Raw genomic sequence first — 27,343 nt, forward strand, 5'->3', positions numbered from 1 at the left:
TTGAAAGTTAATTATAGTTTGAACAGGGGAAGGTGCGTGGCCTGTTTCTTTTCTTTCTTTTTTATCTTTTTCAAAATTTTCTCATTTATTTATTTATTTATTTGGCTGTGTCAGGGCTTAGCTGCGTCATGCAGCATCTTCGTTGAGGCACGCAGGATCTTTCGTTGCGGCATGCGGGCTTCTCTCTAGTTGTGGTGTGCGGGGTTTTTCTCCTCTAGTTGCTGGAGCCCGTGCCTGGAGCCCTGGCACAGGCTCTAGGGCGCGTGGGCTCTGTAGTTTGCAGCACACGGCTCTCTCGTTGAGGTGCACGAGCTTAGTAGTTGTGGCACACGGGCTTAGTTGCCCCGCGGCATGTGGGATCTTAGTTCCCCGACCAGGGATGGAACCCACGTCCCCTGCATTGGAAGGAGGATTCTTTACCACTGGACCACCAGGGAAGCCCCTGGCTTGATTCTTGAAGATCTGTCTACGTGATGACTGTTCCCCATTTGCTCTTTCTCATACACAGTCCTGGCTCCCTCAAACTGTGTCCTGGGATGCTGGCATCAACAGACTCCCTTGCCCTCTGTCTTCAAGTTGGGTTTCCCCCAAAAGGAGGCACTGGCAGGAGGTTGTAGGGTGGAAGGAGAGAATCCTAGGCATTCACTTCCCCATGAATGCTCCTTACCTGGTCGTGGTTGGCAGTAACTGATTCCTCATCTGAAGGCCACAGCTCCTGTTGGATGCCCCCTTCTAACTTACAGCTACAGTTTCAGTGGGTCACCCCTTCAGACCTCGGGGTGATAATGGCTTTCTGATACTCTGATCCGCAGGATACACTTAGACTCTGTATTTATTCATCGGGATGTCATATATTTCCTGCCAAAAAGCGAGTGGGATAAAAACAACAATTGGTAAAGAAACTGTCAGCCTGTCAATGGGAATTCTTCTCCAACAAAATATAGTTGTATTTTTCTCCTCTTGTTCAGTTCAGATGATACATATGCTTTACCTCAAAACAGATCACCAAGCAGGCATCACTTTAAACTGATGATCACAAGCTGACCAGCAGAATGAAACGTGTGTCCCTAAGTAAAACAGAATAAAATGGGCCAATCGACGATAGAACACCTGCTCCCCACTCCCCTTTCCCCACCACATACACTTACTGCACTGAGTGGATCTTCAGAGAAAATAAGCCAGTAAGAGAGAAACCCCCATCTCTGCCCCTCTCCCTAGGCATCTACAGAGAAACACTCCAGTTATTCCTAACATCCTGGACTCAGGAAAGAGGAAACGTAAGAGGCCATCCCTGCTGGAACGGCTGGGAGCTAAGGGTGTGGGTAGGGAGGAGAGCACAATTAAAGTACTGAGGTTTGAGCCCAGAAAAAAGCCGCTCTGTCACATCCATCCTGACTCTGAAATCCATCCATCCAAGACGTACCACCCTAGATAGACACTCAGTCCTCCTGCAGAGGAGATTGGCAGGGGTCAGTGGTGCCTACCCATGGTCCAGAGGGAGCTGTTTTCACTTCATCTGCCATCATTCACACCTACTGAGAGGAGAACAATGGCCAATGCACAGAAGCCTTCCTTGGGACCAACTTTTGAGTTGTATAAGCAGTAAAAGCAGCATTGCTCTTCACTTATCAGCATTTTCGTCCGTGGCAGCAAAACGAGTAGCTTAGCCAGCATTGTGAAGAACTATAAACTTTAACTTCTAAACTACGTCGATTGGTTAAAACAAATTCAGCCTGTGTGTGGCAGTTGGGAATCGAATGATTTCCTCTAAAATTATTCCATGTATTTTTTAAGTAAATACTTGGTTGATGAAAAATATAGAATATGTGTGATAGTTAGGATCACTGAATACGTTACATAATGTCCTTTGCCAAAAAAAGCTTACGTTATTACAATGGTTAGGGAAATTAATCTGAGTAATCTTAATATAATAGTGTTAATAATCATAATGGAGTGAATCACCCTCTATTGCAATTATGATTCAGTAATATATATTTTTGGAGATCAACTCTTTCATGATGTGTTGGAATGGAATGCAGTAACAGGAGAGCAGTGATTTTGGCTAACACCTTAAATATTCTGAAAAAAGCTAGCACAATAGAAGAATCCATTTTCTCCACTGAATTATTAACTGCTCAAAGAAGTATCATGGGGCAGATAAGTATATGAGTCTGGCAATGTTAGATTGGCCTCTGATGGACAGAATTGTCAATTTATTAATGAAGCATGGCTTGTGTTGAACAAGACAAGCTGGGTCAAGCATCTGAAGATGCTTTGGAAGTACTGAGGCAACATTCAACTGGTGATCTTCAGTGCTCCTCAAATTACAAAAATTACCTGGCTTTCCTCAACCACTGTTCTCATGTCATAGGAAATTCCAGCAGCTGTGGTGTGCTGCCCACAGAGGAACCCGTCTACAACTGGAGAACAGTACTATGTTTATATAGAACAGTGCTGCGGACCTCCATTTTGGAGGAAATGTTCATCAGTCGCTGCAGAACATCCCTGAAAGCCAGCTGGTGCAACCTACTCTTCTCCAGCAAAAGGGAGGAAAAGGCAGGAAGAAGCTCCAACTGTTTGAATACCTTCATGAATCCCTGTGTAATCCCGAGATGGCTTCTTGTATTCAATGGATAGATCAAACCAAAGACATCTTTCGGTCTGTATCAAAAAACAAAGAAAAACTTGCTCAACTTTAGGGGAAGAGAAAAGGCAACCAGAAGACCATGACTTACCAGAAAATGGCCAGAGCGCTGAGGAATTGTGGAAGAACTGGGGAAGTCATCAAAATCCAGAGAAAGTTAACTTACCAATTCAGTGAGGCCATTCTCCAAAGACTGTCTCCATCTTATTTCTTGGAAGAAGAGATCTTCTACTCACAGTATGTGCAACCTGATCAAGGATATCTCAGTTTAAATAACTGGAATGCAAATTATAATTATACATACGCCAATTACCATGATCTAAGTCACCCTGATTGCTAAATATACTCTTACATATCAAAATTTTCTGGCATCAGAAATCCCTACAAGTTTTAGGATTTTTCTCTGAAAGCAAATACTGAGAAACAAAACAAAAACCCCAAACTTCATTATTGCTATCTTTTATGAAGTAGCGTATAATCTATACTAACTTGGTGAAAAATTTTGCCAGTGAACAACTTTAAAATGATCAAGTCCCATTTGAAAATATAGACTAAATGTCCTTCCTTTTGCTATTGTCTATGTAATACTTCCTTCTAGATTAATAATGCCAGTGGAGATACTTTGATTTACATATTGATTTAAACATCATTTTCCTGTCATACACTCAGACAAAAAAAGAAATCACTCTAACATGTATCCAACAGCTTTATCAACAAAACAAAAAATCATTGCCTGTGATAGTGTTCCTGCTAAATTACATTCATGGCTTTAAAACTTTCAGTGACTAAAACTAGAACTACCATATGATCCAGCAATTCCACTCCTGGGTATACATCCAAAGAAAATGAGAACACTAATTTGAAAAGATATATGCACCCCAGTGTTCACAGCTGCATTTTTTTTTTTTTTTTTTGCCACACCACACAACTTGTGGGATCTCAGTTCCCCAACCAGGGATTGAACCCAGGCCTCTGCAGTGAAAGCGCAGAATCCTTACCACTAGACTACCAGGGAACTCCCATAGCAGCATTATTTATAATAGCCAAGATATGGAAGCAACCTAAGTGTGCACCAACAGATGAATGGATAAAGAAGATGTGGTAAACATACACAAAGGAGTACTACACAGCCATAAAAAAGAGTGAAATTTTGTCATTTGCAACAACATGGATGGACCTGGAGGGTATTATGCTTAGTGAAATAAGTCAGGGAGAGAAGGACAAATACTGTATGTTATCATTTATTTGTGGAATCTAAAAAGTGAAACAAATGAATATAACAAAATAGAAACAGACTTAAAGATATAGAGAACAAATTAGTTAACAGTGGGGGGAAGGAAGGAAGGAGGGGGCAAGATAGGGGTGGAGGATTAAAAGGTACAGACTACTATGTATAAAATAAATAAGATACAAGAGTGTAATGTACAGCACAGGGAATATAGCCAATATTTTATAATAGCTTTGAATAGAGTATAATCTAGGAAAATACTGAATCACTATGTAGTACACCTAAAACTAATATAATACTGTACATCTGAAACTAATATTGTAAACCAACTATATTTCTATAAAATAAATAAAAAGTAAAAACTTAATAAAAAAAAGAAGTATATGAGTCTGGCAGAGGAAGAGTGTGTGTTTCTTCTCCTAGGAGGCATCTTGTGGAAGCCAAATGTGGAGAGAAGTGGGCTGGAAGAATTCTCAAGGCAAAGCACAGATACCCACAGAATGTGTTATTCAGACCTCGGCTCCCATGTGCAAGCTGGGCTCACTCTAAGGGACTAAGAATACGACCAATTCAAATATGCAGATGAAGGGTAATAAAGACAGCTAATGTTTGCTGAGCACTTGCTGTATGACCAGGAAGTGTGCTAAGTGCTTCCCCAGAGATCATTCACATTCACTCTCACAACCACTCATGAGACAAATCATTATTTTTATCCTCATTCTTCAGATGAGGAAACTAAGTCAGTGGTGTTAGGAAACATGATCAAGGTCATACCAGTGGTAACTGTGGGGCTGGGATTTGAACTCAGCCTGACTCCAGAGCCCACGCTCTTAACCATTAAGTGAAGTAGGATAGCGTCATGTTCAGGACGTCTTTAGATGTATATATACACACACTCAAATATTTGGAGGCAACAAGGCCCTATGTCTGGGTTGGTGCTAATGCAAAAATACTTATAGATGCCTCTTTCGGTTGCCAGCTTTGGGTTGTAATTAAATTTCTAATGTCCATATTATTAAAATATATTAAAACTAGATTAAAACATGCCAGACATTTTGTGGATTTTATAGAGCATTTCCATTCACAAACACTGATCCAGTTAGGTAGATTCTTCTCTTAGTTCTCTGGGTGGTGATTTCTAAAGTCCTGTAGAAAAGCCTTTAAAAAAAATAAAAACTCTATGGACCTGAATACCTATAGTTTAGTATATTAATGCCTTGTGTCTTAAGGTTGTTCCTTACTCACCTTGAAAATTGATATGTTACATGATGCCCAGTTTACAGATAGAGAAAGTTTTGGCTGCAAATGATAAAGCCTAAAATATAGCCAAAGATAATTAAATCCACACTTTGTTTCCTTTTATTGAGCCACATTGATGTCTTTAAGCATCATCAGAGGGTAGAAGTTAGCATTCCAGGTCTTTAGTTTCTTAGCTTAAAGTAAGACTGAAGAGAGTAAATGTAAATATACTTCATCTCATGGTCCCCTGGACCAGAATTTCTGGAGTTCTGAGTTCTCCTCTATTCTACCCCTCATTTCCTGATCAAGCATTGTTTCCTTAGACAGGGTTAAAACAATTATTATATGTTTAATCAAATAGCTGATATGCCTTAAAATTGGTAAATCATTAGATAAATTATAATGGCAAATTCTGAATAAGAAAACAAAAGACATCAGCAAGTCTTAGGCAGAGACTCACTGAATCAATTAAGGATGGAGAAAATGTTGTAGTACAAGCTGACAATATTGCTTATATATTGCCTCATGTATATAATAAAAGAGTGACTCATGAACCTGAAATTATAAAATTAAGTGTGGGAGATATGTAATATTAGATCACCCTCAAATGAAAAAACAGTGCATTATTTATATCAAAAATGGTATGCCACGTAATTCATTTTATGTATAGGCATTTTGTTGGTGTACTAGTACATGCAAACTTGGAAAAAAGAACACTATTATTTTTATGATTTAGTTGGGGCATGACAACTGCTGTTTAAAAGAAGAAAACAACTCTTAGTGTTTTAATACAGTAAAAACTTATATCTTACTGACTTAGATTCCAGCACAGTTGTTGTTTGGGTTGCTCCTCTAAGAGGTGACTTGGGGATCTTTTTCTCCTGTGCTGTAACAGAGGACGATGGCTCCTCCATCTTTGACATTTGGCTTCAACGTCACTCTGGCAATATACAGCCAGTATTGTAGGCAGAAGGAGAGTGTCCAAAACAGCACATGTGCACATGAACACACACATACACATACACATTCTTAACTGCCTTGGTTTGGAAGTAACACTTGCCTTCTGCTCTCATCCCATTGGTCAGAATTAGTCACATGACACCCACCTAGGTTTAAGGAGGCTGGGAAATGTAGTTTGGTTCTGTGCTCAGGGAGAGGGAACATATTTGGTGCTCATTTAATCACTCTCTCTGACAGGACTGGTTCAAAAGTCGTACCAGTAAAGATAAAAGTAATTCTGTTCATTGCACTCCACAAGATGAATTAATTAAAGTAAAATATATATGCATACCCTTGTACCCTTACTTTGCATAGTGAAGCACAGTGCAAAGCATATTCCTTAAGCTACTAATTTCAGGACTTGCCATGATAAACTATAGGCATGTGTCTCTAAATTGATGTGAAAGAAATATCGGATCTCAGAAAATATATCATCTGTCATGTTGGCAACATAATCTATACCTGAAGATTGCTGAAATATTTGGACCAGAAGAGAATGGATCAGTCATCTCCATTTTGTGAGAGAGTGTTTAAGTGTTTCACCTGGGATTCAATTGAGTCGGTATTTCATAAGCATAGATATAAATTTGGCTAAGGGGCACAGCAAGAACACAGCAAAAGTCATGGGAAAAAAATAATTGTATTTTCAGACTAAAATTAAGTGTGAAAATAATTTTCTAAGAACAGAAGTACCTCAGGTAAATGACATTTTTCAAAAGTAACTGAAAGATAAAACAGAACATATAACAGAAATGGTAATAATAAAGTCTCAGCTCCATGGGAAATATTTGCCAATTACTCTCTTCTTCAGCCATACTTGAGTTCTGAGATACACTCAAGACTCTTGAGTTATGACTAACCATATATGTTTTGTGAATTGGAGAGTGGGTTAGCAAATTCAGGGTTCAGAAAAATTGTGGGATTTACTACTATGCTCTTTTGGATTATAAATTTGGAAGAAAGTTGCTGCCTAGAAATATGTGCTGTGTGTTATTACTCCCACCTGCTGGGTAAAATCTTTACTACATGGGCATTGAACTTCACTGCCACCACAGGGTGAGGAAGAATGCAATATGACCCAGCCACATCACAGGGTTTGTGAACAAGATCCTTTATTCACGGTGGCTCTTGGCCTGAGGGTCACTTCCAACTTCCAAATGTAGCTTAACTTAGACTGGAAACCGCAACGCAATGCTTATCCTCTGAACAGAAAGATTTATTTCTCCCCTAAAAGGAACGCAAATGGAGGGGGAATGGAATGACCAATGGACCTGCCATATTTATCCAATAGGTGGTTAAGCTCTAAGGGAAGTGAGACAGTAAGGGAAATGGTTCTAAGTTCCCGTTTTTCAGCTAATGGACCCAAATGGCAGGAACTTATCCTTGGTCATTGCACACCCTACATGCACTATCCCTCAGATCTTCTTGGTGTGGGTGAAAGTGCTGAATTCCGAAACAGAGATGAGTTTCCCACTCTTAAAGTTACACTACACTGTTTGGTAAAGGGTAGTGGGAACCCACAAGACTATATTACAGTCTTTGATGATCTGGGCATCAAAACACGGGCAGGCTTTTGTTTCTAAGTGGAATGGAAGTTTTCTGGGGATGTAAAACCTGGGAAGAACATGGATAAGCATCTATGCTACTGTATTAATAACTCCTTTCACCCTTGGCAGGTGAGGTGAGGCTTAGGAGCAAACGTGGTTTGGGTTTTCTTTTCTTTTGCTTTGCTCACCACCACTGCTACCCCTCCCCACCAGTAGTTTAGGAAAGAGAGTTCCAGAAATGTAATCCTCCTTTGTCCCCAGGAATGGGCCACAATTGGAAGTGTATAACGACTCCTTCTTAACTAATCTCCTCAGTCCTGGAAGAAGACAGACATAGTTAGCAAAGGTGAAGACACTGGTATGTCAGGAATATGATTCATGTTAGGGTTCTTGGCCTTGAGTTTGGCTCTTGTGTGATTGACAAAGCTGAAGAGCTTCCTTTTATGCTAAGAAGTCTTTGGTTAAATTGCAGGCTTGGTTTTCTGTGGTTCAGCAACTAAAGTAAAGAGAAATCAGTGGCGACATAGAACTCATGAACCACTGGCTTCTATAACTGGCAATGGCAGTTGTGTGTGTGTGTGTGTGAATTTCTTGGTTTTCTTCTTATTTTCTCACTTTACCCCACCTCAACCTTTTAATCACTCTTCATTCTGTATGTTCTGTTGCCTCATGTCTTCCTTCTCTTGGTTTCCCTATTCTACATCCCTTTTTCCTTTACTCTTTTAACCTCACTTATAATCACGCCATCAGCTGTAAACACTATGGAAAATGCTAGTTTTACCGTCTCCATGTGAAAAAAAGAAAAATTCAACCAAGGGAGAGGCTGAAAACATCTATCTTTGAATTTAGAAGGCTTTCTGCCAAGAAAATTATCTTCTGAACCTCCTTGGATCTTGCTGTCCTCATGAAACATACCAGCCAATAAGCTGCCTCCCAACATGAGCTTGAATATCTGGGTTGACTTTGGCTGTGAGCTGTTCCAGCCAATGAAAGCAGACACCCTAAGCCAGTGTTTCCCAGATAGTTAGATTTTATGGGACAGTAAAATCTCCAAAGAAAAAAATGAAGAGACTGATATAGATTGCCTTTTATTTAGGTTTTAACAAGTCAAACATTTTTTAAAACTCCATTGTTACCATTATTTCACAAAAAGGGGCATTCTAGGAAAGATAATTTCAACATAAGTTGAGTAAATTTAGACTGTGAAAACCCCACTGCCTTGCCTACTTTAGATCCTTGAGTCCAGTAAAATTGTTCCTTTTTCCATACCAGTGGTTAAGCCTTTGGGCTTATTGCTTTGCCTCTCAGGGGTCCTTATAGCCTGCTGCCTTTATATTGAGGATCTCCATTTCATTCTTCGAGTTACAATGCCCCAAAGAGGCTAGTGGTAAATTCTTAGCCCCAATGTATAAATGGAAGCATAAGAAATAAAATGAATCTGACCCACACAGAAAAGCTAGTGAGTGGGTCAGCTTTATTTCTACAGTTTTTGGTGGGGGAGGGGAGTTCTGTGCAAGCCAGGGTGGTAGGAGCCCCAAGCAGGGGTAGGTAGTGGGAGAAAAGGTATAGGAGGAGCGAGGTGCTGAAAAGCACAAAGATGTGGCCCTATTCTTGAGTGATTGCCATCTAAAAAGACATAGATACGTACTCAGTTCATAACACAAGACAGACATTAGTCAGTGCTTAATAGATACATGAGAAAGTACTATTGAAGGGCAGAGAAAGGAGTAATTCCTTTCACGGAATTAGTACTTCAGAGATCACGGAAGTAGTATGTGTAATTATGTAATTGCGTGATTACTTGATAATCTCTCCCCTTCACAGCTACAGTATAAGATCTATGAGGGCAATATCCCTATCAGATGGGACAACCTCTACATCACAGCTCTTAACATAGTGCCTGGTATCTAGTTCGTGACCCACAATATTTCCTGAATGAGTAAATGAGTGCCTACAATGGTAGGGGCTATGAAAGATACCAAGGAATTAAGCATCTGCAAGCCGATAGGTTTATAACATGGCAGACGTGTTCAGTCAGCTCTTTGTTTGTGTAGAAGATCACAGATGGTCATAGCAACTTACTTATTTCATTCTGAAATGGAATTTCATCTCCACTCAGCTTTTCCTTAGGCATGGTCTCTGATGCCATATTTACCAAGACATCTACTTGGAAGTGGACGTCGTACTGTGTAGAACCATTACAGACAAATGTTATAGCCTCTTGCCAAGTTATGATTTATGCTGGGCAGTTGCTTAAAAGGCTGATTTTAGTCACTTTATTTGCTATATTCATGTACTGCTTGCGGAAGGGGGCCAGGTGGGGTGGCAATCTTTTTTTTTTTAAGCTAGTAAGTATTTGCAGAGGTCCATGGGCAAAGTGCTAAGCTCATACCTGGGAACGGAACCCTGAGTTAGTCGGTGGCCACGGTGATATTATACATCTCCAGACTGTGGTTTGCCCATTGAAATGCAGACATGTGCAGAAATGGCCTTGTTGTCATTCCTTGTTTTGTAATATTATCTTTGGCTCCACAGATTTTTTTTTTTCCTTTTTCTACTGTCAACAGTGTTTCAGCAGTGAGTTATATTATCCGGTGACATCAGAGGAAGCAAAGTTACATATGTCATCTTGGCAGGAATTGTCCACTTACAGCAAATTTGTGATAAGTTGCATTTTTCTACCATTTTCACCTTGAGTGATGAAGTATCCACAGTTTGAAGAGACACCATGGGGCCTCCCTTTATGCTAACAGCACTCTGTCTAATTGAGCAGCTATTGCTTCAGTACTGGAGGGGAAGGAACCTGTGATCTTCAGGTAATCCTTCCCTATGAGTAGTGGGAACGTATTACCAGAGTTGATTGCCTGTGTCTGTAGGTAATGGAGGCTTAACTGGCTTAAAAGTTACAGCCAGTTTCATCCTCGTTAAGTTTAATGGTTTGTGTAATGACCATGTGTACAACTAATGGAATAACCAAAAGAACAATTCATGAACTGTTTATGGAAGAATTCCTTTACCGTTCAAAATGGATATTAAACTATGGCTGGTTTCATTGCAAGGCAAACCTTCCCTTCTTTATTTTCTTTTTTTTTTTTTTGTGGTACGCGGGCCTCTCACTGTTGTGGCCTCTCCCGTTGCGGAGCACAGGCTCGGGACGCGCAGGCGCAGCGGCCATGGCTCACGGGCCCAGCCGCTCCGCGGCATGTGGGATCTTCCCGGACGGGGGCACGAGCCCGTGTCCCCCGCATCGGCAGGCGGACTCTCAACCACTGCACCACCAGGGAAGCCCTCCCTTCTTTATTTTCTAGTTAGGTTTATATGCAGCCTACAGGGTATGGTGTGAACTGTATCTCAGGAGAAGGGCTGACGCTTTCAAGCTAATGAGTTTGGGCTTTTGAGTGTTTTCTATTATTATTATTGCTATTATTTAAATCAATGTGATATATAATGAGGAGCTCATAACAATTAATTTAGATGTAAGACAAACTAAGGGAAGTTAAAGCCAAAACTCCAACTAGGGAAAGCCAAATACGCACATTAAAATGACAGCCTCTGCCCCATCCCTTGATGACCCATAGAAAGTAGGAAATTTTGGTTAAGATGGCACCTCATATTATATAAACTAGAATGTAAGTGCCATGAGATTAAGAATTGTTTCTGTTTTATTCACTCCTGTATCCTCAGGGTCTAGGAAGTTGCCTAGCATATAACAGGTACTCAACAAATACTGAACATAAGTGGTTGATGAATATATAACCCATCTTGGGTGAGATAGCTTTGTTTCATTTCCGCGGGGGTAAAATGTCTTTCTTTCAGAAAAAAATGATCTCTACGAAAGAATTCAGCCCTGGTCTACCTTTCTTCACCAAGATCTTTTCCTGAGAGCAAACCACAGAGATCTGTGGTTGTCACCATCAGTGAAACGTTTGGGGTATGATAAAGTGTAGAAATAGCTAAGTAGAAGAGAGTACATGCTTTATAAAATATAATTCAAAATAATAGCTATCAGCAGCAGAGCTTTGTAGGAAGCACACGGTGGGAAAATCTAATCCCCACCCTGGCGATGGCATCAGCTGCGAACTGAGAAGTGAATTGGACAGCCAAACGGACTGTGTCTTCAGCAGCCCTTAAGATCAAACGACCAGAGATAACCATGGATCTTTGGAGCCTCCACTTTCTTCTTTCTAAAACAGCCAAAATCAGTAGGGGAATGAAAAGGAAATGGCTTTATTATCTGTGAGTAGTGTGTCCCTCCCTCTGGATATCCATCTCTCCAGACATGCATTTTTATGTTTCTTGGGAGTTCTAGCTAATAATTCCATTTAGAGAAAAATGTGGGCTTCCCTGGTGGCGCAGTGGTTGAGAGTCCACCTGCCGATGCAGGGGACGCGGGTTCGTGCCCCGGTCTGGGAAGATCCCACGTGCCGCGGAGCGGCTGGGCCCGTGAGCCATGGCCGCTGAGCCTGCGCGTCCGGAGCCTGGGCTCCGCAGCGGTGAGAGGCCTGCGTACCGGGAAGAAAAAAAAAAAAAAAAAATAGAGAAAAATGTGCCCCTACCCTCCAACCTTCCCCATTTTTACATCACTGATTTCTCATCATTCTGACACATTCAGTCATCTCACATGTAACTCAGCTGCAAGAATAATCATGGCCCAGTGATGTGCTGGCATCATGGAGGGTAAAGAAAAATAGAAACGATGATAGTTGTGGAAGAAACAGATCTTAAATGGGAAAATCAGTCCCAGTGATCAGTGAGTGAATGGTCCAGGCGAATGGTGGGAGTTCACGAAATTCAATTCAACAAAAATATATTGAGCACCGGAATATGTCACCAAGCAGTGCAATGCTCTCTGCTCCCTGGCGCTCATGTTCTAACATCTAGTACAGGTGCTCTCAACGACATTGTAAGTCTTACTGACCTGGAACCATGAAGTTCTGCAGGAGGGCTTCCTTTAGATTAAATTAACACCATCCCCGTAGAAATGGAGAGCTGGAATAAACAGGGAAGTGAGGGTCCTGTTGCCTAAGTCCTGCTGGTTGAATTTAGCTTTCCACTATGCAAGTCAAGAGCCCAGCTTTTTTTTGTTTTGTTTTGTTTTTTTGCGGTACGCGGGCCTCTCACTGTTGTGGCCTCTCCCGTTGCGGAGCACAGGCTCCGGACGCACAGGCTCAGCGGCCATGGCTCAAGGGCCCAGCCACTCCGCGGCATGTGAGACCCTCCCGGACCGGGGCACGAACCCGTGTCTCCCGCATCAGCAGGCGGACTTCTCAACCACTGCACCACCAGGGAAGCCCTAGAGCCCAACTTTTGTCTGCATCCTAAGGAGCTTTCCACAAAGAGTATGTATTTTGACAATTAACCAAGACTTCATATTTTTGGAAAATGAGATGTTTTAAAAAGTGAACTCCATGAAGAGAGAATTATAAAATCAAAGGATCCTTTATGAAGGAATAGGAATCAACCGGCTTAGAACTTCACTTGCTTTATATTTTGGCTCAAGTGTGACCTTTTCAGCAAGGCCTTCGTTGACCACCCACCCTGTCCCTCCTCCTGGTACACCCCTATAACCTCCCTTACCTCTCTGTTGGCTTGTACCATCTGAAACACTATAAATGTCCTTATTTATTTGCTGATTATCTGTCTCTTCAGTCTGGAATACAAACTCCACGGGGGCAAGGACTTTTCCATAGTTGTTGCCAGGTGGTTTTGGGAGACTCCCATCTAAAGCTGAAAGGCATCTCCTTTTCTGGATCTGTGATCTTTGGCATTTTCCTGTCGCCACAAAGCTTAAGATTCCCTGTGGTCAATGCTGGTATCATTGTCATAGATGACTTTGGGCTTTTAAAATGGTTAAATCAGATGTTTGAGTGGATTACTATGTCACCTATCCGCCTATAAGGGAGCATCTCGGGTGGATATCTGAAACTTGATAGGCTCAGTCTTCACGTCGCAAGACCAAGTGATGGATTGCTGTTTTAAGACATCCTGCTTTCTCTGTCTATAGGTGTGTCAGGGTGCTTTTCTCCAGATACCAAGTCATGGTACAATGGTTTTCATAGGACTGGCTCTCTAATTCTGCTTCCTATAACCACCCATGAAGGAACTTTGAAAGTTTGTGGTGATGGAACATGTAGGCATTTGAGATTTGTGAGTGTGAACACATAATTTGAGAGTAGGGCCCAAATGACCAAAAGAAAATAAATTCTCGTGTTAATAACAGTTGTTAGGAATTCACCAGGGCCAGGAATTCTCGGGTTGAGATTCTAGAAGTTGATGGTTTGGTGATGGGCTGCTTGACGTTAATTAGTGAAAATTAAGTGTATGTAGTTTGAGAAAGTGGTGGAAATTAGAGAATCATTTGTAGCTGGTGAAGAATGTGGAGGCGTGGAACACAGTGGAAACTCGGGAATTGATTTCTCCATACAATTCTAACTGAGTTATAACTTTCTGGTCCAAAGATGGAAGTAAGAACAAGTTATTTTTCCTCTAAGTAAGAGGTTACACAGAAAATACTAACATACAAACTATGCATAACGCAAAAGCAAACTAGAGTGATTTCTTTTATCCTTCTTTTATGGATTGAATTATGTACACTGCTCCCTCCCCCCCCCCCAAAAAAAAAAAGATATGTTGACGTCTTTACTCCCAGTATCATGGAATGTGACTTTCTTTGGAAATAGAGTCCTTGCAGGGGAGTTAAGTTAAGATGGAAGCATACTGGAGTAGGGTGGGCCCTTAATCCAATATGACTGGTATCCTTATAAAAAGAGAGAAGACATTGTCAATACACAGACACCCAAGAACAACGCCATGTGAAGAAAAGAGGCAGAGATTGGAGTGGGTCATCTACAAGCCAAGGAATGCCTGGGGCTACCAAAAGCTGGAAGAGGCAGGGAAGGATTGTCCTTAGAGGCCATGAAGGGAGCATGGCCCTACAACATTTTGACTTCAGACTTCAGGCCTCCAGAACGGTTAGACAATAAATTTCTGTTGTTTTAAGCCACCAAATTTGTGATACTTTCTGATAGCCATCTTAGGAAACTAATATACCTTCCTAGGCCCAGGTGGTGAAGTAAAGGGAAGACCCCAATTCAAAAAGTGAAGTAAAAGGCTATAGCTTCTCACCACTTGTGGTAAGATGTGTATGCTATTGGCACAGAAGAGAGTTTGCATTTTCTGGAAGCCTGTAAGGTCCTCTGTCTTGTCTAGTAAGCGGAGGAGCCCCTGGAGTATCTCAGCAGGTAAAATGGCAGCAGCCAAGACCAGGTGTCTGTACTATTGCCTCAGCGGCCTGATGAAGCATCGTCAGGCTGACTTTATTTATGATGCCTTTGGGATTAGTCCCGGCTCCAGAGAAGCTGGCAAAGCTGACCCCCCAAATTATTTTAAAATGCATGAATTAAAGCCCGTCCTGCTCTTATTTTTCCAACGTGACACTGATGCCTAAAAATCAGCCTAGTGCATTTCATCCGGTTGCATCAGCTGGTCTTGTATTTGACATTTATAAGCTTCAGTTAATTGAGGATTAGAATGATGGCCAAGCAAAGAATGTTTCGTTAAAGATGGAAATGATTTGAGGTATCTAGCCCCCTCCCCAAAGTGATTGTCCTAGAGGCACTTACCAATTCACCTGTGGCTTCTAGGTAATTTATGTTCTTATGATACCCACAGATCCTCCTCTGCTTTCTTCTCAGTGATAACCAGAGCAGGCTGGGAATTGTTTACTTGTCTCTGGTGTCCTACATTCCTCACACTTAACCTTTCGTAGTTTCTTCCAGTATCATTTACTTTTGTCCATCAGTGGATTTCCTTTACTTCCTGTGTGTCTACCTTGTTGGGAATTTATGGAGGGGAGGAGAGGCTGAGTAGATTTCTGTGTGTGTAAAGGTAATCCCAAATCTTTGTCACTTTCTGCGTTTTAGGGAGAAGAAAACTGGAACTAAATACCTAATAAAACAAATTTTTAAAATTCTTTAGTTAAAAAAAAGGACTTTGTTTCAGGTACAGCAGTAGGATGTTCAACCTGTGTCACTCATTTAATCCAGAGCATAAAAATGTATATTTAGTGATTATGCAGATAGCACACTTGTGACATTTAATTTGACATTTTAAAAGAAACACAGATGTGGAAATATTGTCTGGAAAGCATTATGACTCTACCAATATTATTTATTTTAAAGAGCAAACCTCATTACAAGACTATCTTGTTCATCTACCCTTTGACAGATATTTACTGAGTGATACAGTGAGAACGAGTACACGGTCCCTGGCCTCCTGGGCCCTGTCTAGTAGAGACCCAGACACACAAACAGGTAGGACAAGAGTGTCTTGCTCAGAATGGCTGCTGGTGGAGGGCTCTCTGGAACTGTAATCAGAAGAGCGAGGGCCGTTTGTCAGGATAACAGGTAGGGAAAAGGGGAGGGGAATGAGGTTATAGGAGAAGAAATGGCACATTAAAAGGCCGACTTCCAGGAGCCTGCATGTCAGTCGTTGCCAAAAGTAATTTGGTAGCACGGTTGCTTGGATTGAGAGGGAAGGAGTGGTGAGGGTTGAAACTAAAGATAGAATTAGAGGTCATGTTGAAGACCTTGTGTTTTAGGTTAGGGAATTCCTGCTTTATTCGGAAGGCTGCGGAGGGCTTAGACACTGAGCAGTGACTAAGAAAGATCCCTGTGGCTTTTGTGTGAGAATAGGGTGGCATGGACCAGATCAGAAGGAGGGAGGCCATTCAGGAGGCTGCTGCAGTACCTCAGGTGAGCGCTAGGTGGCGGTGCCACCGGAAGTGGGAGTGGAGCTAAATATGTGAGTTACAGGAAGGCTAGGTTGAACTTTGGAAGCGGAGAAGAGGGCGGGGTCAGGGCTGCATGATAGCAATTGTTGGACATAAGTAAACCATCAAGAGCTCAATGTCAGTGCCACGTGGAGGAATTGTATGCCCTTGAAATGTTCATTTCAAGCAGAGGTGTACATTTCGTTTCTGAAGACTCAATCCGTAACTAAGTTATGATTTCAGACCTATAGCTCTGGAAGGTGGGGTCATCCATAGCCGGCCACTCAGCGGTGCCAAGGTCTGTGCTCGTAAAGACAGGAGGAGCACTCACGTCCAGCGGGGTTGGGGAGCGGCGCAGAGGGGTCTTCCTGATGCCGAAGTGGAAAGAGAAGGAGCCTTAGCTTTCTGACGACAACTCATGCATTGACTTTATCAGTATATTTCAGTCTGAGAGCATCTGTCCCTCGCGAAACACTACAAGGTACACATCTCTCAGGAGATCTCCATTCATTTCCACCACTGAAAAGTTTTCTTATGTGTCTGTTTATTTGAGGAAAGTGATGTCTAATCATTTATACAGGTAAGAAACTTGGGAACTTTTGCCAGGACTTCCTTCTGGAAATTGACCGCCCCCTGCAGGCCCTCCTCTTTCAGCTTCTGAGCCAGCTGTGTGTATGTTCTGCCCCATTCCTCTCACTGGCTGTCTGACCATGGACAAGTTATTTACCCTTTATGCTTAAAAGACCAAGAGCCCAGGAACATAGGAAGTGCTACGAATGCAATAAAATAGCATAATATTTATTATTAAGTAAGTTGGCAAAATATCTTGAAGCTTTAAGCTCCTTGATTTTATTTTCTGTGCATTTATTGCTGGCCCTCTGTGCCCTAGGGGGGCACTTTTCAACTTTCAGTGATGTTTCTCTATTATCAAGTCCCAGCTGAACAGACTACCTTTCATATTCAGAAAGTGTTTGGTGCCCATTAGCCACAACCGTCCAGTCTGACCAATGACATTGACAATGGACCTGGAGTTTTCTTCCCTTCAAGTACAAATGCTTTGTATCCCTTGGCTTTCTTCTATTCATGATCCCTCATGTTGTTATAGTATTTTAGGCCCCAGTTTTGGCATTTAATCCCAGCATCTTTGTGGTTCTTTATTTTTTTTCAAGGACTACATATGAAACTTCGAATACCAACGTGCAACTAGAGATGCATACAACCTCACACAAATCTGCCTCCATTCTAAGGACAATCATATGCTATAGTTCTCCTTGCTTTTTAAATCTGAGCACACATTTTCATCTTGAGCCTTTTTCACCCTTCTTTTGTTAGTACTGTCTATTAAGTTTTAGTTGGGTAAGTTTGTGTTTTGCCTTGCCAAAGCACTGTCCAATTTCTTCTCAGATCTTTTTGATATATTCCTCCTGCATTTCTTGGATTGGGGATTTCAGCAGTCCTCTCCGAAGGAATTTTAGCTTCTCTTATACATTTCCCTCCTATGCTTTTGCAGACTTTTGTAAATACATTCTATTTGTGCACAGATCAACCTTCCTATTTTCCGTCTGGTTAAATATCCTCTGATCCTGGTAGTAAATGTTTTTGGTGTCATAGAACTTTTTTGGCATCCTGGTGATGCCCAGAGACCCTGCCTCAAGATGGAGTTTTTAAATATCTGTGTAAGATATATCAGATTACAAATAAGCCGATTAAATTGAAAGATAGTTAAATATTTTAAAAATTGTGAAATGCTAGTAAACAAGCTTCTTGATTGGTGCATGAAGTAATATGATGTAGCATCAGGGCTAATAACTATGATTCTTTCAGAAAATCTGCAATTTCTGTTGCCGAGGAAAATCACAGTTAATATTACTATGATTTGTTGCTTACATTTGAAATCAATGGAAATTCTAATTTTCAGTTAGAGTTCAGGGAAAAGGAATATGTGAACATTTTCTTCCCATCCAAGTTCATGGATCCCCTGTATTCTATCCACAGGTGCTAGAGGGAGTATCTAGATCACAGGTTAAGAACTCCTGCTAGCAGTCCTTTGTGATTTGAGACTCAGCTCAGGCAACCGTCTCCTCTGTAAAATTTTCCCTAAATTCACTAGACCTGCTTCTCTATCTATTCCTGTACTATCTTGTTCATCCTGTATTATGCAGTATTCATTTATTATGATGATTACTATTATCATATTTTCCTGTATTTATTTCCTCTTTGTAAATCTCTCTCTCTATAAGTATCTCTGTAAACAAGTATATAAAATATACTTTTACTTCCTTGGTGTCCAGGACAGGGTCTGATATAGTGCAGGCACTCAATAAATGTTTGTTTAATAATGATTGTAAAACCTTGGCCAGCTTCTGGTAAGTTTTCCCAGGTCACAAGTAATAGAAGGACCTGAACTTAATTTATTCCCTTCTACAAGGGGCAGAGTATACAAGCATTGAACTTTAATAAGAGGTGTGCTTTCAACAAGGGTCTTCTTGGCCAACTCTGAACCTTTCACTCTGCATTAATATACACCTAATTGCTCATGAAGTCATAGCTATGGAGTTATAACCGAGTCTTCAAAGTATTTTAATTCCTTAAGAACATACGAATGGAAAAATTAATTCCCTTGTTAGATAAAAATATATTAAAGATTACCAGCAAACAAATAAATATGTCTATTTATAACCTGACAAAGGAATATTAGTTGTTCACAAGGTATTTATTCTGAGTAACATGCTGGGAGATTATAAATAACCTTAACTCTCAGTAAAAACTGTGCTTACAGAATAATTTATTCTAATTAGCCTAAATGTATTAAACTTCCCACTAAGGAGCATGAATTAGCTACTATTTAAGTGTGAACGTTTACTTCCATGGTACCTAATTCTGTTCTATAAAGTCAGTCATCAAAGATCAGCTAAGGTTAAATATTAAGATGTTTTAGTCATTATTAGAAGGTGGAAGTGGGCACAGTCTCTGATAATAATAATGACATGAGTACAGAGAATCATAAACAGAAAAATACAAGGAACTGGAGCCAAAGGAGAGAGATCCATAAGCTTCTTGTACTTGGCCTTAAGCAGGCTCTCAGGAGTGCTGGTGTAGTTAGTCTAGAAGCTAATTCTCTCTTTCTCTGTCTAACACACACTTTCTACTTGAACTCCTCCCTCCTGTGTTGTCCTGGAGGGAAGGGTAATTTTCAAGATGACTACAAAATTCTTATAATTATATAGTTTACTCTATATAAAATATTTACCAAAAAATATTCATTCCGGCCCACAATGAATTCCATGAAAAGATTTCTCCTGTGTTTTAAAAATACTCTTTATGTAGAAGATCATTGAGATAAAAGAATATCAATGTTGGTGAAGTAAAAGCCATCCCTGCTTCACAGCTTTAAAAATTTCAGTGTTTTTTACTTTTTATTTTTTTTTAAATTTATACTGAGTACATGGGGAGAGGAAAATTACAATGAAATGCTGTGAGGATACATAAGGTCATATGACCATGAAATGTTTGGAAAAGAATTATAATTGTTTTTTAAATTAATTTATTTTTATTTTTGGCTGCGTTGGGTCTTCGTTGCTGCACACGGGCTTTCTCTAGTTGTGGCGAGCGGGGGCTACTCTTCGTTGCGGCGTGCGGTCTTCTCATTGCGGTGGCTTCTTTTGTTGAGGTGCATGGACTCTAGGCGCGCAGGCTTCAGTAGTTGTGGCGCATGGGCTCAGTAGTTGTGGCTCGCGGGCTCTAGAGCGCAGGCTCAGTAGTTGTGGCGCACGGGCTTAGCTGCCCCGCGGCATGTGGGTTCTTCCCAGACCAGACCTTGAACCCGTGTCGCCTGAATTGGCAGGCAGATTCTTAACCACTGCGCCACTAGGGAAGTCCAGTTAAGTCCTTTTTTAAAACAAACAAACAAACAAAAAATGGTTAGAGTTACAGTTTTAAGAGAGAGAGAGAGAAAAAAAAAAGAAACCCATGAAGTTCTAAGGAGATCCTGGAAGATTATGTTTCCACCACCATCTGTGAATAGCGGGTGGAATTCTCACATCCCTTCCTTGTAGAATGTGCGTTCTAGCTTCAGGAGAATTCTTTGTTACAGACCCACATTGAAATTTGTAAATCACACAGGCTGAGATTTTCAACCTAACCTCCAGCTGGATGGGGCTTTCCACACTGCCAAGGACTCGGGTCAAGTCTTTTTCTTCCTCTTTCCATCTCCTGTCTTCGTTTTTGGTTCTACCCAGAGAATGTATTCCAGTTTTTACTTTCTTTTTCTATTCAAGCCCTACAGCTCTGCCCAAGGCAAGATGCTGCGGGGATTAGAAAGATGAAGCAGCAAAGTCAAAGCGATAGTGACAGTCAGTGAATGCAGATAAATTTCTACAAGCGAATGTTCCGCATTATCTCTTGGGCCTCCCACCAACATGAACATCACTCCGTTTCCTGGCTTAAGATTCTCACACAACAAAAATCAAATCACTAACAAAGTGCCAGCCACTCAAAGCCTTCAGGTTAATGAGTCTGATCTTCATTAATCTCAATTTAGAGGTCTTGAGTTGACTCACCTTTGGGATAGATGCTGCCACCCAAAAAGGAGTTTATTTCCCATCAATTAAGCAGAAATAGGAAAATATTCCTCCAGCTCTTGTTAGCCCCTTCAGATATCTTATTCAGCTCTTTAACATTTGGATGGTAGGTTGTGGGAAGATAGACTGAGAATTGAGGCTGCTGATGCAAGAAACAACCTAACTCAGCCCGTCTCCCCTCTGGCCATTCACGGTGATTTCCTTTAAACCTGTGTGTTCATTCAAGTCCTGATTTTTCTTAGACAAATAGGATGTGGAGTTTAGAAGGTGGTGGGATCTTGAAAAAATATTTAGTAACTCTTTAGTTGTGTGTTGTATGAATGTGTGTATATGTACATATTTTGTATTGAATCTGTTTTTCACTTTGTTTCAGTGATTTTCAGGAGTGGTACAGAAATAGCAACACTTCACATGACGTGCTATAAAAGGGTTTTTTTTGACCTTTTCTTATAACTCACTGAAACTAGTCAAATTTTTCTACCTTCCTGAAAGTATGTTAAAACACAGTCTTAGAACCTGATACTTGGATGTTTTATTTTTGCTGAGGCCAAACAAAATCAAGGCCCAACCTCAAAAATATTTTCACTTGTCATGAATTTCCTACGAACTGGCATTGAGTTTTATTTAGTCTGTAACATTTCAGGGATTTTGATAAACATGATTTCTAACATGATAACATTTAAACTGGGATAACTACTGTTTTCTCAATATATGTTAAATTTTATTGAAAAAGTCAGAAGAGCATCGGGTGACTGAACAAATGTCTAATAGAGGTAAAGACATTTTCCTCAAAAGAAATGTCCTTGGTTTTGGCATTAATGGTCAGAGCTATTACATTATACAGTACCATCTACACACTTCTTATTTTTATTCCTAGTTGGAAGAAAACTTAAAGACTTGAGAGTCCTTCCTAAAGAATGTACATGTATTTAATTTTCAAAATGATAGTGAGACTTACTTGTACATTAAGGTAAAATACCAAGGAGGTGGTTTTCCAAAGGTACTTTCTTGGGAAGTCTTCTTTTAAAAAACTTTTTATTAAACTATAGTTGATGTACAATGTTGTATTAGTTTCAGGTGTACAGCAAAGTGATTCAGCTATATATATAGAAATCTGTTCTTCCTCAGCTTCTTTTACATTTTAGGTTATTATACGATATTGAATATACTTCTTTGTGCTGTACAGTAGGGCCTTGTTTGTTTTCTGTTTTACATAGACTAGTGTGTATATGTTAATCCAAAACTCCTAATTTATCCCACCCCTTTCCCCTTCGGTAACCATAAATTTGTCTTCTCTGTGAGTCTATTTCTGTTTTATAAATAAGTTCATTTGTATCACTTTTTAGATTCCACATATATGATATTTGTCTTTCTCTGACTTACTTCATTTATTATGATAATCTCTAGGTCTATCCATGTTGCTGCAAATGGCATTATTTCATTCTGTTTTATGAATGAATAATATTCCATTATATATATTGTATAGATATAATATATGTATACTACATCCTTTATATATATGTATATAATGTATACAAACACACACACACACACATATACATACCACATCTTCTTTATCCATTCATCTGTCGATGGACATCTAGGTGGCCTCCACGTCTTGGCTATTGTAAATAGAGCTGCTGTGAACATTGGGGTGTGTGTATCTTTTCAAGTTAGAGTTTCGCGAGATGTATGCCCAGGAATGGGGTTACTCTTGGGAAGTCTTTAAAAGTTGATTTTAGTTGACTTGATGGCCTCAAAGGAAGCAGCAGTGGAATTCCCAGCGGGACCCTTCTGTGTTAAGATCTTCTATTCTAGTAGCTGGCATTCCAGAGACTTTTTGTGTGTCAATAAATAATTGAAATTCCGCAGAATATCTTTCACTTTTCCCAAGCCTGTTTACTTTGGAGAAAAGGTAAACAGGGAAAAGGTTTTCCTGGGGAAAAGGATGGTCTCTTTCCATCCTTCTAAACTCTTATTTTACATTCCCATGCGTGTACATGCATGAGTGCACACACACACAGACACACACACTCAGCATTTGAGGGACTAGGCTGTGAAATAATAACACAGCAAAGATAGCAACAAAGGCATTTATTTCTGTAAACAGGTAATAAGATGTACTGATATTACTTTGGTACCTCTGATTTCCTTCTTCCTTTGGTGAGGGATTGGGGCAGCAAATCATATCAGAGCCACCTTCTGTTCAATATGACTTAATAAGTCCTTTTGTATGCCACTGTTCCAAATTAGATTCCAGTGGCTTTTAGGGGTCAAACCTGGATGTAATGTCAGAAAAGTGTGATTGTTCATAGGCGGTCATTCAAAGTTACAGCATTGCAGAGTAAAGAAAGAGTTCATCTTATGCTTGTATTACACATGGAGAAAACTGAAGCCTCCAGGGTCGAAATGGTCTGTCCACTGTCACAGATGAGTGAGGGTAAAGCTGTCCGTGTAATTCAGGTTGACTTGGGTCCAGTGGAATGCTCATTTGACCTCTGTTCGTCTTTCCCCATGACTCTCACGTTTTTACCCATTACCTTCTTGGCCTGCTCTCACCAATGAAAACTCCTGGGAACGTTTAATGATTTAATGACCAAGACTGTTAGCATTGGCTAGCTATAGTTTCTCCAGTGGTAACATAAAAATGCCTTCATAGATATATGAGGAAGGTTGGTGAGCTTGACTGCAAGCCACTTTGAATTTCTTGCAGGAAGGACTCTATACTCATAAGCAAATTCTGCTTTAGAAAGTGATCTCAGAATGCTCCTCTTTCTGCAGAAGTTGTTCTGAGGTCAGTTCCTACAGAAATTACTCCATAAGAACCCAAAGAATGGCCCCCACGATGTGGAGAACTGGCCTGGCTTTACCCAAAAGCTATAAGGGAAAGCCTCTGGCTACCACACTTAGTTCTGCTGCCATCTGGTATGTAAATTTACCTGGAAAAAAATTTGATGTTTCTATTCTAAGATGAAAAACGAGATGGTTCGAGGTGGACAGCAGAGTCACAAATTTTAACACATATTACAGTGCAGCTTCTTTTCAGCTGCTGGTGATGCTACAGAGATACAGACCCTCATCACTCAGAGTGTGGTCCTTCCCGGGCGCTTGTTAGAAATGCAGGATCTTAGGCCCCGCCTAAGATCTACCGAATCAGAATCTGAATTTTAACAAGATCTCCTGGAGATTCTATCTGTACCGAAAAGCTTGATAAGCACTGCTGGAAACAATCTGAATTTGATGCGATCATCTCAGTCTTGGTAGCTGGCTTTGCATAGACCTTACTACAGACCTGACCACTCTGTCCTATTTAGGTCACGTCTGGTGAAGTCCACTGTCAGAACCTCAGCTATTCCTGTGCCTGGCCTATGTCACATTCAGGTCCAAGGCTGATGCTCTTTCCTCTATGCTTTGCTGCCTTGAATGATTGTTCAAATGGTCACACGGTTTTGCTTGCTTACCAGGACGTCCATGGCTGTAATTTTCAATAAAACATAGAGTGTGATCATTCAGACGGCAATGGGGTTGGAGCAGATCATTAAGTTAATTACTTGCACTGTGAAAACCATCATGTTTTTCACATTCTTGTTTAGTTTTCATGAGTTCCTACCAGGGGCTATAGGTGGGTGCACTAGTGGACTGGAGTTTGCCTTCCTGCCAGTGTTGTTTGCAGTTTTCATGACACAACGCTTTGGGGTCAGACTGCATGATGTGTTAAATATTGCCAGGGACCCCAGAAATGGAAGAGTCCTTTTCTTATGACATTTTACCTTGAATTATATATCTAAATTTTTAAAAAGAGCAGTTTTAACTTTGTTAGCCTATGCTTTCCTTTTCTTAGTTACTTTTTATTCATTCATTTAAACATGTTTTATTTGATATCGGAGTATAGTTGATTAACAATGCTGTGTTAGTTTCAGGTGTCCAGCCAAGTGATTCGGTTATATCAATACATATACATGTATCTATTCTTTTTCAGATTCTTTTCCCTTGTAGGTTATTACAGTGTCGAGCAGAGTTCCCTGTGCTATACAGTAGGTTTCTTGGTTATCTACTGCGACCTCCACCTTGAGGACAAATGGCAAACGGTTACCCTTGGAGTCAGGACATCACCCTAGGCTGCTGATCCAGAAGTCTCACTTGCGGTTTGCTCTCTGCACAGTGAGACATACCTGGGGTTCATGGCGCTGCATCCAGTTTCAAAAGTCTGTGTGCTGCTCTTAGGCTAGAGACACTGCCGAAGAATAAGTGAGTTACTGTCAGGAAAGAAAGGGATGATTTTGCTGGGGAACGGGAACGTTGCAAAGTAGGGAGGGGTGGTTCACAAGCAGTCCAGCCAAGACAGTAGGCGTACTTATCACCGACGTGGCTTAGAATTGCCAGCCTGTGTTGATAGTAGAAAGCAGACTGGCTTTCAGCCAGGTTTATTCTTGTTTTAGAATCTCTGAGGACACTGTGCCGCGCTGGGGTCAGCCTCCTGCCCCGACCACCTCCTCCCTTGAGACGCGCTTCAGGGAAGTGCGTCCTTAAGTTTTAGGAGGTTACAGGCCAAGCACACGTGTAACCTGTCTCTGAAGGTCAGCACTCTCAGGCAAGATCAAGGAGTGACTGAGGCATCGTAGCTACGAGTGAGTGTCTTGTTCTGATGCCTTTACGTTAGGGTGATGAGTTTTGACACTTAGTTTGGCTGGTGTAGGAGGCAAACTCATCACCCCACGCGCCCCTGCCAAACAGGTCCACATCCTAACGCCCAGACGTGTATAGGCTACCTGGCAAAGGAGAAGGAAGGCTGTAGATGGAATTAAAGTTGCCAGTTAGCAGAAAGGAAGATTGCCCTGGTTTATCTGTGTGGGTCCAGTGCAATCAGTGGAGTCCTTAAAAAATGGAAGAGAGGGGCTTCCCTGGTGGCGCAGTGGTTGAGAGTCCGCCTGCCGATGCAGGAGACACGGGTTCGTGCCCTGGTCCGGGAAGATCCCACATGCCGCGGAGCAACTAAGCCCGTGAGCCATGGCCGCTAGGCCTGTGCGTCCGGAGCGTGTGCTCCACAGCGGGAGAGGCCACAACAGTGAGAGGCCCTCATACCGCAAAAAAAAAAAAAAAAAAAAATGGAAGAGAGAGGAAGAAGAGAGTCAGAGTGAGATGCCACTAAGGTAGAGTGTGTAGACAGATGCAGCTGACATCGGAGGAGGACGTGGGCAGAGACGTGGGAGGCCATGGAGAATTGTCTCCCAACAGTGGGTTTCTTAGATGGCAATACATTCTTTTTTTTTTTTTTTTTGCGGTACACGAGCCTCTCACTGTTGTGGCCTCTCCTGTTGCGGAGCACAGGCTCCGGACGCGCAGGCTCAGCGGCCATGGCTCACGGGCCCAGCCGCCCCGCGGCATGTGGGATCTTCCCGGACCGGGGCACGAACCCGCGTCCCCTGCATCGGCAGGCGGACTCTCAACCACTGCGCCACCAGGGAAGCCCCAGTACATTCTTTTTAAAAACAACTTTTTATTGTATATTGGAGTATAGTTGTTTAACAACGTTTTCTTTGGGGTTTTTTTTTTTTTTATGTTAGTACAAATGCTGCAGTGTGAAACATCGTAGCCACATGTCTTGTTAAGCCTTTTTCCCGTAGAGAAGAATTGACTAGGCTTCCCTAGCAGAATACAGGTTTCAGTTATGTGGTCAACCTGGGTGGATCAACCAGGATAAAAGGTAAATCAATATTGTTTTGTATAAATATGACAAATATTTAGCCGGGCGGGTGAGATGGTGCCACCCATAACAGAGCCTTACCCGTCCTGCTGCACTCTGCTGCCTGTTTTAATGTTGTTGGTTAGCAGCCAGGAAAGAGAGGCAAGGCAGATCCGGAGGAGCTCAGACTTGGAGGCAGGAGGGCGTCAAGGAAGCTCCCAGAGGCTGAAGTTGTCAAACCTAATCAGACCTATCACCAGAACACAACACAATCAGGTCTTCAGCCGTCAGGGCCATTGGTACCCACACTGGCCTTCTTGCTGTTTCTGGAACACACCAGACCTGACCCCACTTCACGCTCTTTGCACTGGTTCTCATCTTCCCCGGGGAACCCAGGGCTCCCCTCCGCATTTCCTTCAAGCTTTCCTCAAATGCTACCTTGGTAGGGACCGCTCCCCCGAATTGCAGTCACTTACACACACACACACACACACACAAACACCCCAAAACATTCATTCCCTTTACCCTGCTCTATTTTTTCCATCTTCACATAAACTATACAATTTATTTCACAGGGCCGTAAGCTTCATGGGCAAGACTTTTTCTTTGCTTTGTTCCCTGATGTTTCTCAGGCACTTAGATCAGTGCCTGGA

General features: G+C 41.4%; 1 protein-coding gene and 1 pseudogene across 6 annotated transcripts in view; both read left to right on the forward strand.

The window, feature by feature from the left end:
- The window catches only part of NRG1 (neuregulin 1), a 1,012,474-nt gene that overhangs the window by 459,342 nt on the left and 525,789 nt on the right, over positions 1-27,343 (forward strand). The window lies entirely within an intron of this gene.
- On the forward strand, positions 2,227-2,984 carry LOC131747451 (transcription factor Spi-C pseudogene; annotated as a pseudogene).

The sequence above is a fragment of the Kogia breviceps genome, chromosome 20, assembly GCF_026419965.1.
Source record: "Kogia breviceps isolate mKogBre1 chromosome 20, mKogBre1 haplotype 1, whole genome shotgun sequence".
Lineage (NCBI taxonomy): Eukaryota > Metazoa > Chordata > Mammalia > Artiodactyla > Physeteridae > Kogia > Kogia breviceps.